Genomic DNA, 17,642 nt, shown 5'->3' with positions numbered 1-17,642 from the left:
CTTAATACTTCAGTGTGCGTTTCCCAAGAACAAAGACATCCACTTACATCATCAGAGTATGATGATCAAAACCGGGAAATTTAACACTGACATAATGCTACTATCTAATCAAATATACAGAGTATATTTAGATCTTACCAGTTGTCCCAAAAATGTGCTTTATAGCAATTTTTCTTTGTCTGGTCCAGAATCAGCCTTTCCTTGTCTTAGACAAGGCTGACCTTTGTAAACAGTGTATGTAACTTCCAGTGTAAAAGTCCCTGTCTAATATTTCTGCCTAATTAGATTTAGGTGTTTTTGACCGTAGTGCTTTATAAATTACACTGTGTTCCTCTCAGGGTATCGCATCAGGGAGCACATAATACTGACTTGTCCAATTATTGGCAATGTTACTTTGATTACGTAAGTAGTGAAGGCAGTATTACAAGGTTACTCCACTGTAAAGTTCTTTGTAATTCAAAACTATTTTACCTTCTGTAATTAAAATGTAGTTTATGGGGAGGTACTTAAGACTGTGATTATCTTGGGTCCTCATCAAATTCTCACCCACTGGTTAGCATTCACTGATGATCTTCGTCTGGTGGTTATGATGGTTGCAAGACAGTAATTTTCTAACACTATAATTCCGTCTACATTTATTCGTTGGTATCCCATTCCCTTATTGTCTAAGGGTGGACCCATCAAGTTTTTCAATTATTAAAATCTATTATTCTCATTATTTTGAAACTAAAATAATCCCAGATCTGGACAGTGGGCACTCCTGTAACCTGACTACCATGGGTTCCTGACACATCACATCATAGTTGGAACTGTAATGTCACTTAGGGTTTATATTTTGGATTGATTTTCAAACGATGCTTTATAAAGTTTGAAACCCATTGTTCCCCTATAATATTTTCCCCAAATATGCCTCATTTCACAAGTCAAGTTTGCGAACTAGCACCTAGAAAATGGGAAGAGAGGCAGAAAGGTCAAAGGTCAGCATGGTAAGAATATGGCACCAAGGTGGAGCAGTGGAAGGTGAAGACAGAAGACAGTCAGGGCTGGCTGTGTGGGGCCTGGAGGCAGTGGGGAGGTGTTTGGGTTTCATTCTACAAACAATGGGGAAGGAGATTAAAGATGGCGGCCAAGTAACAGCTTCCCTGCAACTGGGCACAGTGAGTCTGGGCAGATAAGACTCCAGACATCTCTGGCTGGTGGGATCTGCCTATAATCATCCCTTTGAGGATACAAGGAGTCAGCAAGGGACTTCTGGACCCCAAGAGGAGGACAAAAACAGTGGGAAACTGGCAAGCGGTTGCGTGTGTTTGATCAACCTAATCATGCCGGCAACCGTAAGTACAAGCAGCAGTGAGACTGAAAACCGGAAAGGCCTTACCTGTGAACTCATTCGGTGCTTTTGGACTTGGCACTCAGTTGAACTGCCTTGAGGAGAGTTTGAGCAGGAGTGCGGAGAATTTCGGGCATTGTCTGGGGCCCCAGACAGAGACACTGAGCTGGGCTGCAGGGAGCCATTGTGTGAGAGAACTGCCCCGGCAAGCTCTGCCCTCAGGGTCCCAGAGAAAGGATCAGGCGGGACCTAGTAACCTAGTGACTGAGCAGCCTAAAGGCGGGGACTGAGCTGCCTTACAGCCTTAAGCCTTAGGGGCAGAATGAGACATTTTTGGCACACTGGAAGCTCGGGCTGTTGCCCTGGGTAGAGTGCTGTGGTGTCACAGCTCATAGCAACCTCAAATTCCTGGGCTTGGTGCTGCCCGGACCTCCATAAGATCTGCACCGCGACCCCACACCAACCGGGCCTCCGCATGCCCTGACCAGGAACTGCGGGAGCTGTGCAACCATGCGTCCTCCCTCCTGTGTCCTCCCAGCCTCCACACTGGCCCGCTCATCTGGCCAGGGATACTAGTAGCCGCATGCCCTCTGGAGCCCTCCCTGCCTCTGCACAAAGCCCTTCTTCTGGCCAGAGACTGCTGGAGCCTTGGGCTCTCTGTGCCAAAGTCACTGGGTGCTAGGCACTCCTAGAACCATGCACACCACCTCCCGCCCTGTTGCTGGATCCGGGTGTGTCACACGCAGGAGCTGCTTCCACAACCAGAACTCCATAGCTGGAGCAGCCCCAGAGGAACTACACAGGGTCACTCCCTACAAAGATCAAGCAACAATAGAGTGATCCAGCTGGGATCTAATCTTGGAGAGACACTTCCCCAACTCTGAGGATGGCCAGAGGCAAAGGTAAAAAACAATCATGAGACAAAATCAACAGAAAAACTCTGGAAATATGAATAATCAGAGTAGATCAACTCCCCCAAGGATCAATGGGGCAGACACAGCACAAGATCCCATGCACAAACAAATAGCTGGGATGTCAGAAATCGAATTCAGAATCTGGATAGCAAATAAGATTGATTTAGAACTCCAAGCAGTAACCCAAAAGATATCTCAAGAATTCAACAAATTCAAAGACCAAATGACCGAAGATTTTGACATATTGAGACAAGAAGTTGCATACCTCAAAGATCTGAGAAACACAGTAGAATCCCTCAGTAACAGAATGGAGCAAGCAGAAGAAAGGATTTCTGACATTGAAGACAAAGTTTTCGAACGCTCCCAAACTCTCAAAGAAGATGAGAAATGGAGGGCAAAAACAGATCACTCTCTCAGAGAGCTCTGGGATAATTCAAAGAAAACCAATATTCGTCTTATAGGGATCCCCGAAAGTGATGAAGTGGCTTCACAAGGCACAGAGTCTCTCTTCATGAGATTATGAAGGAGAACTTTCCAGACATGCCAAGATATTCTGAAATTCAGATGGCAGATAGTTTCAGAACTCCAGCATGACTCAACCCGAATAAGATATCCCCCAGACACATGATAATCAATTTCACTAAAGTTAATATGAAGGAGAAAATTCTGAAAGCTGCCAGACGAAAGAAAACCATTACCTACAATGGGAAGAATATTAGAATAACTGCAGATCTCTCTGCTGAAACCTTTCAAGCCAGAAGAGGATGGTCATCGACTTTTAATCTCCTAAAACAAAATAACTTTCAACCCAGGATCCTATACCCAGCTAAACTGAGTTTTATTTATGATGGAGAAATTAAATACTTCAATGACATTCACATGCTGAAGAAATTTGCCACAACTAAAACAGCTCTCCAGGATATTCTCAGACCTATCCTCCATAAAGAACAATGTAATCCTCCACCACAAAAGTAAGCTCACCCAGAAAATTTTGATCAAATTCCAACTTCCACAGTTGTAAAAGGATTAAAAATGTCCACTGGACTCTCAAAAGGCTTATCAATATTCTCAATTCATGTGAATGGTTTAAAATGTCCTCTAAAGAGGCACAGGTTGGCTGACTGGATACAAAAACTCAAGCCACATATCTGCTGCATACAAGAATCGCATCTTACATTAAGACAAATATAGACTCAAGGTGAAGGGATGGTCATCTATATTCCAGGCAAATGGAAAGCAGAAAAAAGCAGGCGTTGCAATCCTGTTTGCAGATGCAATAGGCTTTGAACCAACCAAAATAATTAAGGATAAGGATGGACACTTCATATTTGTTAAAGGTAATACGCAATATGATGAGATCTCTATTATTAATATTTATGCACCCAACCACAACGCACCTCAATTTATAAGAGAAACTCTACCAGACATGAGCAACTTGATTTCCACCACTTCCATAGTAACTGGAGATTTCAACACCCCTTTAGCAGTCCTGGATAGATCATCCAAAAAGAAGCTAAACAAAGAAATCTTAGATTTAAACTCAACCATTCAACATCTGGACTTAACAGACATCTACAGAACATTTCATCCCAACAGAACTGAATACACATTCTCCTCATCAGCCCACGAACATACTCCAAAATTGACCACATCCTAGGCCACAAATCTAACCTCAACAAATTTAAAAAAATAGAAATTATTCCTTGCATCTTCTCAGACCATCATGAAATAAAAGTTGAACTCAATAACAACAGGAACCTGCATACCCATACAAAGACATGGAAGCTAAACAACCTTATGCTGAAGGATAGATGGGTTATAGAAGAGATTAAGAAGGAAATCACCAAATTTTTGGAAGAAAACAACAATCAAGATACGAATTACCAGAACCTCTGGGATACTGCAAAGGCAGTCCTAAGAGGGAAATTTATAGCACTGCAAGCCTTCCTCAGGAAAACGGAAAGAGCAGAAGTTAATAACTTAATGGGACATCTCAAGCAACTGGAGAAGGAAGAACACTCCAACCCCAAACCCAGCAGAAGAAAAGAAATAACCAAAATCAGAGCAGAACTAAATGAAATTGAAAACAAAAGAATTATACAACAGATCAATAAATCCAAAAGTTGGTTTTTTGAAAAGATCAATAAAATAGACAAAACTTTGGCCAATCTAACCAGGAAAAAAAAAGAGTAAAATCTCTAATTTCATTAATCAGAAATGGTAAAGATGAAATAACAACAGACCCTTCAGAAATTCAAAAAATCCTTAACAAATACTACAAGAAACTCTACTCTCAGAAATATGAAAATCTGAAAGAAATCGACCAATACCTGGAAGTACACCACCTACCAAGACTTAGCCAGAACGAAGTGGAAATGTTGAACATTCCTATATCAAGTTCTGAAATAGCATCAACTATACAAAATCTCCCTAAAAAGAAAAGCCCAGGACCAGATGGCTTTACGTCAGAATTCTACCAAACCTTTAAAGAAGAACTAGTACCTACACTACTAAACCTCTTCCAAAATATAGAAAAAGAAGGAATATTACCCAACACATTCTATGAAGCAAACATCACCTTGATCCCCAAACCAGGGAAAGACCCAACAAGAAAAGAAAATTATAAACCAATATCACTAATAAATATTGATGCTAAAATACTCAATAAGATCCTAACAAACAGAATCCAACAACACATCAAAAAAATTATACACCATGACCAAGTGGGATTTATCCCAGGCTCTCAAGGCTGGTTCAATATACGGAAATCTATAAATGTAATTCAACACATAAACAAACTAAAAAATAAGGACCATATGATTCTTTCAATTAATGCAGAAAAAGCTTTTGATAATATCCAGCATCCTTTCATGATCAGAACACTTAAGAAAATTGGTATACAAGGGACATTTCTTAAACTAATAGAGGCCATCTACAGCAAACCCACAGCCGATATCGTATTGAATGGAGTTAAATTGAAATCATTTCCACGTAGATCAGGAACCAGGCAAGGTTGCCCATTGTCTCCATTGCTCTTTAACATTGTAATGGAAGTTTTAGCCATTGCAATTAGGGAAGAAAAGGCGATCAAGGGTATCCACATAGGGTCAGAAGAAATCAAACTTTCACTCTTCACAGATGATATGATCATATATCTGGAAAACACTAGGGATTCTACTACAAAACTTTTAGAAGTGATCAAGGAATACAGCAATGTCTCAGGCTACAAAATCAACACCCATGAATCTGTAGTCTTTATATATACCAACAATAACCAAGCTGAAAAAACAGTCAAGGACTCTATTCCTTTCACAGTAGTGCCAAAGAAGATGAAATATTTGGGAGTATACCTAACAAAGGATGTGAAAGATCTCTACAAATAGAACTATGAAACTTTAAGAAAAGAAATAGCTAAAGATGTTAACGGATGGAAAAACATACCATGCTCATGGCTGGGAAGAATCAACATTGTTAAAATGTCCATACTACCCAAAGCAATATATAATTTTAATGCAATTCTTATTAAAGCTCCATTGTCATATTTTAAAGATCTTGAAAAAATAATACTTCGTTTTATATGGAATCAGAAAAAACCTTGAATACCCAAAACATTACTCAGCAATAAAAACAAAGCAGGAGGAATCATGCTACCAGACCTGAGACTGTACTATAAATCAATAGTGATCAAAACAGCATGGTATTGGCACAAAAGCAGAGAAGTAGATGTCTGGAACAGAATAGAGAACCAAGAGATGAACCCAGCTACTTACCGTTATTTGATCTTTGACAAGCCAATTAAAAACATTCAGTGGGGAAAAGATTCCCTATTTAACAAATGGTGCTGGGTAAACTGGCTGGCAACCTGTAGAAGATTGAAACTGGACCCACACCTTTCACCATTAACTAAGATAGACTCTCACTGGATCAAAGATTTAAACTTAAGACATGAAACTATAAAAATACTTGAAGAAAGTGTAGGGAAAACTCTTGAAGGAATCGGCCTGGGTGAATATTTTATGAGGAGGACTCCCCAGGCAATTGAAGCAGTATCAAAAATACACTACTGGGATCTGATCAAACTAAAAAGCTTCTGCACAGCCAAGAACATTGTAAGTAAAACAAGCAGACAGCCCTCAGAATGGGAGAAAATATTTGCAGGTTATACCTCCGATAAAGGTCTAATAATCAGAATCCACAGAGAACTCTAACGTATTAGCAAGAAAAGAACACATGACCCCATCTCAGGGTGGGCAAGGGATTTGAAGAGAAACTTCTCTAAAGAAGACAGACGCACAATCTACAAACACAAGAAAAAAAGCTCTTCATCCTTAATCATCAGAGAAATGCAAATCAAAACTACTTTGAGATATCACCTAACCCCAGTAAGAGTAGCCCACATAACAAAATCCCAAAACCAGAGATGTTGGTGTGGATGTGGAGAAAAGGGCACACTTCTACACTGCTGGTGGGAATGCACACTAATATGTTCCTTCTGGAAGGATGTTTGGAAAATACTTAAAAACCTAAAGATAGACCTGCACCTGCCATTCGATTCTGTAATTCCTTTACTAGGTTTATACCCAGAAGACCAAATGTCACAATATAACAAAGACATCTGTACCAGAATGTTTATTGCAGCCCAATTCATAATTGCTAAGTCATGGAAGAAACCCAAGTGCCCATCGACCCATGAATGGACTAGCAAATTGTGGTACATGTATACCATGGAATATTATGCAGCCTTAAAGAAAGATGGAGACTTTACCTCTTTCATGTTTACATGGATGGAGCTTGGAACATATTCTTCTTAGCAAAGTATCTCAGGAATGGAAGAAAAAGTATCCAATGTACTCAGCTCTACTATGAAACTAAATTATAGCTTTCACATGAAGGCTATAACCCAACTACAGCACAAGACTATGGGGAAAGGGCCAAGGAAGGGGAAGGGAGGGGGGAGGTCATGGTGGAGGGAGTGTAATGGGTGGGGCCACACCTACGGTGCATCTTAGAATGGGTACAGGTGAAACTTACTAAATGCAGAATACAAATGCTTGCATACAGTAACTAAGAAAATGCCATGAAGGCTACGTTGAACAGTTTGATGAGAATATTCAGATTGTATATCACATTGTACCCCTTGATTACACTAATGTACACAGCTATGATTTAACAATAAAAATAAGAAAGAAAGAAAGAAAGAAAGAAGAGAGAGAGAGAGAGAGAGAGAGAGAGAGAGAGAGAGAGAGAGAGAGAGAAAGAAAGAAAGAAAGAAAGAAAGAAAGAAAGAAAGAAAGAAAGAAAGAAAGAAAGAAAGAAAGAAAGAAAGAAAGAAAGAAAGAAAGAAAGAAAAGAAAATGGGAAGAGAAGGCAATAAACAACAGTAACCCTGCATTTCTGTGGCCATGGTGGCCACCGTGCCGCCCCTAAACCACCAGGGATACTCCTGGATTAGGGGCTGGCAGCCGCCCCCGCCTGCCCGATCCTTCCTCTCACTCTCCCATTCCCTTTAAATCTTAGCTCAAGCACCCTCTTCTCAGAGGGGCTTCTCTATCTAATACAGCAGAACAATGATTTTCAAATTTCTTAAGCCGTTGTTTGAAAACTCCTCATGAGAATCTCTTCATTCCCAAAGTTTCATTCCAAAGCAAGACATTAAATGACAATGGGTTTAACCCATGAATGTAGATTTCCTACAGGAGTGGACTGACCTCCTGCCCCCTGTCCGTCCAGCGTGCACACAGTTCTTCTTAGTCATGGGGACAGAGTGGAAGCCACCGGCCCTGCACTTCTGGCTTCTTTATATTATGTGTTAGTACCAGTAGCACAGCCACTTTGGTACCACTTTGTTATGAAATTAATCTAATGTTTAAAGTTGTTGGTCTCAAGAAATAAGGCATCAAATAAAGGCATCAATAAATAAGGATTAAGTAGAACCATTTGTCTTTTCCTATGGAACACTCTCTAAAAGAAAATATTTTAAATAATAACAGTCACCATTTGCTTTTCCAAGTAAGTCTTTTAAAAAAAAAAACAAACAAAACCCTCAACAAATAATCACAGATAATAATCAACATCAAAGGGACAGCAGCAGATTTGCAAGCAGCCAAGTGCTTTCCCTCAGTCCTCCAGCACAGAAACTCACTTTTCCCTGAGCGCATCCCCTCCACGTAAAGTTCAGTGCCCCCGCAGGCCATCAGGAGTGAGAGAGGCCCTCACTGAAACAGACAGCAAGCCCCACGACTTACTGGATTTGCCCCAAGCAAACTCAGTAGTTATGACCTGTATCATTAGTTTCTCAGAAGGGTCATAAATTTTTCAAGCTACTTAAGTCCTTTTCTAAAACCACTAACATACTTCAGACCTTTAAAAGTGTGTTATTTCCAATGGCTGTATTAAGGGCACACAAGGAGGTTGACTTGTCCCATAAAGGTCTGTTTTTCATTACATTATTTCACAGAAATGTTTTAGGTTTCTGTGATGCCCATGCGCTGCAGAGCCACTCCATTCATCGGCACAGTGAGTAAATGTTCACAGGCCACAGAAGGCGGAGGCAGCTCATTACATAAAGCAGTGGAACCAACTCCATCGATACAGAGTTTATTTCTGAGGGTAAGTGACGGACATTAACTATGCTTTAAATCTCCCAGTTGCCTAGGCCACTAGGTGAAACCTTTGAGCAGTTTACCAGTAACGTACTGTACAGGCCCAAACCAATTTCCAAGGTGACTATTTTAGGCACCACAAGATCTGGCTGATTTTAAATGAAATCAAGAATCTCCTCAAAAAAATATTTTTAAATATAAATTCAGTAGCCATTTGTTTCATTATTATATTGTTATAATATTTAATTGTTTAAGATAGAAAATACGCCACAATGTCTAGTCTTCTTACACAGAAGTACATGCATCATGTGTGATGAAACGTAACTCTTGGTTCCTGAGGTCTGCACCATGCCGTCCAGCACCGAGCCCCTGAAATGCATCCAGTCCAAACTGGGACACACTGTAAATGTCAGACACACACCAAACTTCAAAGATGGAGTAAGAAAAAAATGTAGCATATCTCACTATTCTATTTTGATTTTATATTGAAATAATACTTTTTATACACTGGGTTAAATAAAATACATTATTAAGTTCACCTGCTTCTTTTTATTATATTTTCATGTGGCTACTAGAAATTTTTGAATTACATATGCCTCACATTTGTAGCTTGCATTTTATTTCTATTCTGATCTAGACCTAAGCAGGAAAGTCACAGTTTTAAGGCCAGTTCCATAGTGTGTCGCAAATATCTTGCCATTACACTACCTTCTTGTTTTTTGAGGTTGTTAGCACAGCAGTAAACCTCATGAGCAACAGAGGACTAAGCCCAGGTGGATTCAGTTTGTGATGAACAAAATACTAATTCTGACGCATGTTAAGGAGATAATGGGTATTTAGGCAACACAATAACCACTTGCTATAACCATCTCACAGATGATCACCATGCTATGATTTTAACATAGCCCAAGTATATAAATTTTATGTATTATGTCATTTCTATGAACACTATACTAAATATTCTTTAAAGCAGCTTACTGCCTCCTAAATCTCTCTACTTAGATACCTGGGGCATTTCAAATTCAGTATGTCCAAAACTGAAACCGTTATCGTGCTTTTAGAAGGCGATTGTCCAGGGGGCTGCAGGTGTCTCAGAAGACAGATAGTAGTTCCTCTGGGTTAGAGAGTGCATTTGTCTCCTGATCAAGATGACCAAGACAGCTTCACCCTCCAGGACAAAGGCTGGGCAAGTGTGCCAACAGCCTCTTCTAAGATCAGAACAGATGGTCGCACACACAGTGTCTATCAGGACCTCCCTCTCTCTCTCTCTCTCTGGGTGTCACACGATTTGGAGTCCACACAGACATGAAGTTCATGCTGCTTGTGTTGCTCTGAGTAACAAACTGTCCACATTTCTCTGGGCTCATTGTTTCCTTATCTACAGAAGTGTGCTGAGCCAGTCTAGCAGCCGACTGATGCTCAGAACTGCTTGTTCGTGTTCTCCTTCTTTGTACAAGCACCACCACATGTCCCCAGGCCCAAGTCGGGGCCCTGGGCATCAGTCCTTGTTCTTGCCTCTCACTCGCCAGGACTGCCAGATGCAGGGGGTCACCACATCTCAACTTCTCTCAAATCACCTGCTTACCTCCATTCCCACCTCCTCTCCACTAGATCCTAATTTGCATCACTGCCACCAGTGTCACCCTGCTTCACTCCGATCTTCACGCTGCCGCAGGAATGATCTGACTGGTCATTTCTTTGACATCAGGATAAAGCCAAAACTTTTTCGGATGACAAAGTATTTCAAGGTCTACCTCTCTCTCTGTCCATTTTTCTCTCTCTCTCTCACACACACACACACACACACACACACACACACGCACGTACACTGTAAAGATTAATTTTATGTGTCAACTCGACTGGGGTGCCCAGATATTTGATTAAACATTGTTTGTGGGGGTGTCTGTGAGCATGTTTCTGGATGAGGTTAACATGTGATCAGCAGACAGAGTAAAGCAGATTGGTCAGGACATGTATAAAATGTTTCTTGAAATCCACTTGTGATTATTTCTCCCGAGGTGGGGAGGAAGGAAAAGAAGAAATAAGAGATTAGCTCCACTTCTATCATAAAAGTCTTGGGAGCAAAGGATAAGTTAGGTGCTATATGGCTTTCTCAGACACAGGCGGTGTCTGTTCCTTCATGAAACAGCCATAGTTTGTTTCTTCCTTACACATATGAAGCGTGAATTACCTTGACTGTAGTTATTTATAATGTAAATGCATATCAGAGCATCATATCATACAATTTAAATATATACAATTTTTATTTGTCAATTATACCTCAATAAAGCAAGGAAAAGCTATTTGAGCCCAAACAAATGCAATGACTTTCTCTGTTAGAAATGGGAACCAATCTGGGAGGCTGGGGCAGGTGGATTGCCCTGAGCTCACAGGTTCAAGACCAGCCTGAGCAAGAGTGAGACCCCTGGCTCTAAAAATAGCCAGTCATTGTGGTAGGCGCCTGTAGTCCCAGCTACTGGGGAGGCTGAGGCAAGAGAATTGCTTGAGCCCAAGAGTTTGAGGTTGCTGTGAGCTGTGATGCCACAGCACTCTACCAACGGTGACAAAGTGAGACTGTCTCAACAAAAAGAAATAGTTACTAAAAGGGGGCCTAACATAGCCAAGAAGAGCCATTATTACTTTATTCATGGTCAGCCACATTTATCTTGATGATGAAAATGTTCAGGCCTTCGTGACTAGATTTTTGAATGGGTGATTAGTGTCAAATCTTTTCCTTTTGGTTCATGGCACCCAGTAAAGAGGCTTATTTTCTTTTAACATACCTGATGTTAAACATGTTAACTCAGTTGAATCATGTAGATGGGCTGAGGAAAATTTATATGAGCTTCCACCCTCATCTCTCAGCCGTGATGTCTCCTCTGCCTTGGACAGGCCTTCCTGGCACTTTGTCTGATTAAGTTCCTTGTCTTCATTATTCAGCCCAGATGTTATCCAGGAAGCCTCCTCTGACTCCCAAAGTAGAATTACATGTCTTTCTCATGTGTTCCTTTAGCATGTAATACTTACTCATGTTTTAGCATTTAATACACAGTAAAATTATGTGTTTGCTTATCTTCCCAAATGGTAACACCCTTGAAAACATGAGTCCCACTCATTATTGGAGGCCCAATGGTAACATGCCAAACACATAGTAGATAACCACTAAATATTCATTATAAAAAAAAACAGATCAGTCTTTGGAAAATGAGAAAGGCAATTATAACCTATAAAAAAAAAGAGGAGGAAAGCTTTAAGTAATGGAGATTTTCTTAACTCTATCACATTCTCTCTCTCACACACACACATTGTGAGGACTGATTTTATGTATGAAATTGACTGGGCCATGGGGTGCCAAGATATTTGATTAAACATTATTTGTGGATGTGGATGTGTCTGTGAGCACATTTCTGGATGAGATTAACGTTTGCATCAGTAGACCAAATAAAGCAGACTGGTCTCCTCAATGTGGATGAGTCTCACACAACCCATTGAAGGTCTTAGTAGAATAAAAGACTGAGTAAGAAAGAATTATTTCTCTCTGCCTGTCTTCAAGCTAGAACATTGGTCTTCTCATGCATGTCTTTGGACCCCACTCAGATGGAATTTACACCATTGGCTCTCCTGGTCCTCAGGCCTCAGGCTCAGACTAGGACTGTACTAACAGCTCTCCTGTGTTCAGATTTCTCAGATTCCACAATCATGTGCGCCATTCTTTATAAGAAATCTCTCACTCAGTCTCTCTCAGAATGTGCGTGTGTGTATCCATCCTATTGATTCTGTTTCTCTGATCAGTACAATACTGACATTCCGTATCTCTGAAATTTTCCCTAATTTCAACAGCCCTCCCACTCCGAGGTTTGCATTTTCATGGGGAAAAAGAAAATGCATTTTTCCCCTTAGACTTGTCCATGTAAGGCAGAGGTGAGTACAGTCTCTATACAAATCAAGTTTGTTTCCAGGCCAGGAGCACTACAGTGGGAAGATAGGACAACAACTGAACTGGACAACTTCTTCATTTGCTTTTTAGAATCAAAGGTCTTCCTCTTTCCCCACTTTACTCTCCTTAGACTTGTGGTGTTTCTGGCCTCTGGTTCTCAACACTGGGAAGAGAAGCTTAGAATTTTGGTAAACTTTCTTCTAAGACCTTATCCAAAGGAACGAACATAGCCCCTCAAAAAAGCCAAAGAAGAGAGACCTTAAAGGCACAATGGTCCACCATGGCAAGCTTCAAAAATGCCTACGATCCAAGCAATGCAAACAGCTGAGAGAAACTTTAGTGACCTGAAAGTCACTTATTGGTCACCCCCAATTTGAATTGTGAGTTTTCTTTGGCCACTATCTGATCTGAACCATCAGCTATGCAATGCTTTCAGTAAGATCATCACTCTGGCTCAACTTTACATTTTAAAACTTGGTTCTTTTAGAGTATAGAAAGCAAAGTTCTTAAACTCAACAGAGGATTTTCTTTTTTTTTTTTTTTTTTTTTTGTAGAGACAGAGTCTCACTTTATGGCCCTCGGTAGAGTGCCGTGGCCTCACACAGCTCACAGCAACCTCCAACTCCTGGGCTTAAGCGATTCTCTTGCCTCAGCCTCCCGAGTAGCTGGGACTACAGGCGCCCGCCACAACGCCCGGCTAGCAACAGAGGATTTTCCTTCAGAATAAGAACATCATCACCTCTGGAGTTAAATCTGCATTCTAGTAATGCCTCTGCAATTTACTATGTGACTTTGGGGTAATAATATAAAGCCTCAAGATAATTTCTGAAGGAAAGCACTGAAGGAATAAAAGGCCTGACGAGCCTCAAATTCCTCTTTGTTGTGGCGCCTGTGGCTCAGTGAGTAGGGCGCCAGCCCCATATGCCGAGGGTGGCGGGTTCAAACCCAGCCCCGGCCAAACTGCAACCAAAAAATAGCCGGGCGTTGTGGCGGGCACCTGTAGTCCCAGCTGCTCGGGAGGCTGAGGCAAGAGAATCGCGTAAGCCCAAGAGTTAAGAGGTTGCTGTGAGCCGTGTGACGCCACGGCACTCTACCCGAGGGCGGTACAGTGAGACTCTGTCTCTACAAAAAAAAAAAAAAAAGAATTAAATAACAAAGCAATGTGGCTATAACATCATATGGTATGCTTTAGATGCTCAACAAAAAGTAACTGCAATTATTGTATTCTTTATAACAGGTGTTAGCAAATTATAATCTGGCCATCAACTGTTTATGTACATAAAGTTTTACTGGAACACAGTATGCTGTGCTGTAGTGAGAGAGCTGAACAGCAGAGAGAGTAACGGCAGAGTTACAGAGTGACAGAGACCATGTCACCTACAAAACCTAAAATATTTATTATCTGGCCCTTTATAGAAAAAAGTCTTCTGGCCCCTACTTTTCATACAAATTTCACTACAACTTCTAAGATAATATGATTTCATTTTGAACCATTAATAAACGCAATAAGCATTCCAGCCTTTCTTTTCTTATCACCTGACAAGATAGAACAAAATTGTCTTAATAGTGTGAAAAATTGAGACGCATTTTAATAGTCTTTAAGATGCTCAAAATTTTATCCTGACATGTACACAAAGACAATGACTGGTCTCATGGCTCTTTCTCCATATCTAGCTCAACTGTAACTGTGTATAGCTGGAAAAAATCTGATATGGACAGCGATGCAAAACAAAATACAAAATCCAGCTCTCTGTAACTACTTCTCAGCTTTAAGTGTAGTATTTGCATAGCTCTACTGTGGGCTTCATGAAAAAAAGACAAGAAGGCAGGAAGTCAGATGTATTAGTCAGAATTCTCCAGATCAACAGAACCAATAGGGTATATGTGTGTGTGGTGTGTGTATATGTATATGCATACACACACACACAGGGTGACAAAAAAGGTATACACATTTTAAGAAAGAAAACAAACATGCCCTAAATTTGTAATACTCAAGTCACACTTGACTTCTGCAATTATAAGACACGCTCAAAGTAACTTGTCTTCATCTTTTGTTATTTGTTTATATTGAGTATTTTACAATCTTAACACAGTTTTCTCCTTTCTTAAAATGTGCATACATTTTTAGCACCCTCTGTATATATTACTTATTATAAAGGATTGGCTCACATGCCTTGGAGGCTGACAAGTCCTCAGATCTGTAGTCAGCCAGCTGGACCCCCCCCGGAGAGTCAGTGATACAGTTCCAGTTCAAGTACAAAGACCTACAAAACAGGACAGCCAATGGCGTAAGCTCCGGTCCCAAAGCCAGCAGGCCTGAGACTCAAGAAAAACTGTTGTTTCAAGTTTGAGTCCCAACACAGGGAAAGATAAAATGTTCCAGCTCAAACAGTCAGGCAAAGGAGTTCTCTCTTACTCAGCCTTTTTGTTCTATTCAGGTCTTCAACTGATTGGCTGAAGTTCACCCACAGTAAGGAGGGCAATTTGCTTAACTCAGTCTACCAATTCAAATGTTAATCAAATCCAGAAGTTCAATCACAGAGATACCCATAATTAAGTCTGACCAAATGTCTGGGAACCCTGTGGCACAATCAAGTTGACACATAAAATTAAAAACCACAGCAGATGAACAAATGCAAATCAAACATTCTATCAAGTGGAAAATTTGGGATTTTCACATCAACAAGTAATATTCCATAAGGATTTCATACTGTTACCACATAGATGAATATTTTAATTGCTTTATTACATATCTAAGGATTATGGGCACCCGCCACAACGCCTGGTTATTTTTCTGTTGCAGTTGTCCTTGTTGCTTAGCTGGCCCAGGCTGGGTTCAAACCCTCCAGCCTCAGTATATGTGGCTGATGCCGTAACCACAGTGCTATGGATGCCAAGCCCATGTTTGAAATTTTCTATCAGTATATTATACCATACTTAATATTTTGCTTTTCTTTTCGAGACAGAGTCTCACTCTGTTGCCTCAGGCTAGTGTGCTATGGTATCAAAGCTCATGAAAACCTCCAATCCTCTTGCCTCAGCCTTCCAAATAGCTGGGCCTATAGGTACTCACCAACACACCCAGCTAGTTTTTCTATTTTTAGTAGAGACAGGGTCTCCCTCTTGCTCGGTCTGGTTTTGAACTCCTAAGCTCAAGCTATTACCTGCCTTAGTCTCTCAGAGTGCTAAGAGCCACTGCGCCTGGCCCATATTTTTCAACAGTGACATCACAATCTATCATACATCTCTATGGTAATTTATATAATTATTTCTACATTAAGAAATACTTTGTTCAAAGGAAAATGTATGAGTATATCAAAGGGATATCTGCTACCAAAAAAGACCCATGCACTCAAATGTTTATGGCAGCACATTTATAATTGCAAAGATGTGGAATCAGCTCAAGTGTCTGTCACTACATGAGTGGATTAATAAACTGTGGTATATGTACACCATGGAGTCCCACTCAGTCACAAAAATAAATGGTGAACTAATAAAAAAATACATATCTAAGCGAGAAATTCTATGCACTAAAAATCTAGAATTCAATATTAGAATTAGTACCTCCTGAAGTTACAAATATGTAAGTAAGTATATATATGACAGAGGATAAAATTTATCCAGAGCTTCTCAAAAAGAATGGGTCATTTGCTAGATCACGTCCTTTTCTTGAAGGCATCATCAAGGAAACAACCTGAAAAACTTCTGCTAGTAAAGTAGAATGTGTATGCGCCAATGTATTCTCTTTTTTAAACTAATACTCCAAACATTTCTTACAACTGCCAAGTCACCATACGTAGGAAGGATGGGAAATCATAGCTGCATATACCTTTATTTACAAAATACTCATTCAAAATTTTTACAAAATATTCACAAAATACTATCTACTTATTGGCCACTTCTTTGTAAAATCTTGTAGAGACAGTGTAGATCATCCGACTTTATTCCTTCTCCACTCAAAGGAAAACATGTTTTAATCTTGTAAAATATCAGACCATTTTCTAACTATATGCTATATGTTATCAATAGGCGTTGTTCACCTTCTATTGATAACATTTTTTACTAAACCTAATATTTCTAAACCCAGTATTTCTTCACCTTTGAACAGTTTAGAGATAACAATGAGGTACTATGATTATAGAAACTAATCATCTATATACTATAAATCTTGCTTTAAAAATTCTCTTGTAAATCTCACCCTTTATAAAAGGCAACAGGAAGTGTTTTTACAGAATTAGAATGCTTTCTGCTGTATTGCTTCGAGTCTGGCAGAATAAACAAAAGTGAAGAAATTCTATTTCCAGAGGCTGCTGACATCACTGATCACTGTTTTGTAAAAATAAGGAAATAACTATTAGAGCTGTGTATGAAGACCAAATATCACACACCTAAGGAAAAAATAACTTTTTAAAAAGCCCTTGTCTTATCTCGAGTTTGTTACCAAAAAGGAATTAAAAACTAAATATCATGTTTATATTTCGTGGAAATTAGTGTCTCAACTTGGACTTTCAGTAGATAGCTCTCACAGACTATCAGGAGAGGGCTGCGCAGATGTCGTCACTTCAGAGAACTCACTCTGTAGCACGTGGAGATTTGGCGAGCACCTTCTAAACATACAAACGCTCATTTTCTTACCCTTTTCTGGCATTTTAAGTTAGGAATGGATGACTTCTTCAGGAGTATCATAACATCTTTTTAATATCTGAATTTAGCAAAATTCGCAACACATTTAGTCAAAGCTCATTTTATTTCTCAAATTTTATACATGGGCATATTTCAAAAGCAATTTATTTCATTTGTTTCTAATTCATTTTCACATTTCTTATCAAAAGTTTATTTTATAGAGTTTTTGTCCAACG

General features: G+C 39.9%; 1 long non-coding RNA gene across 1 annotated transcript in view; it reads right to left on the bottom strand.

Moving 5' to 3' along the window:
- Positions 1 to 15,050, bottom strand: part of LOC128582716 (uncharacterized) — a 47,959-nt gene extending 32,909 nt beyond the window's left edge. The window contains exon 1 of the long non-coding RNA XR_008379168.1: positions 14,953 to 15,050. This is a non-coding gene — a long non-coding RNA (uncharacterized LOC128582716). The remainder of the gene's footprint in view (positions 1 to 14,952) is intronic.
- Positions 15,051 to 17,642: the final 2,592 nt, after the last annotated feature.

Source organism: Nycticebus coucang, chromosome 1 (assembly GCF_027406575.1).
Source record: "Nycticebus coucang isolate mNycCou1 chromosome 1, mNycCou1.pri, whole genome shotgun sequence".
NCBI lineage: Eukaryota > Metazoa > Chordata > Mammalia > Primates > Lorisidae > Nycticebus > Nycticebus coucang.
This window is presented reverse-complemented; position numbering and strand designations above follow the sequence as displayed.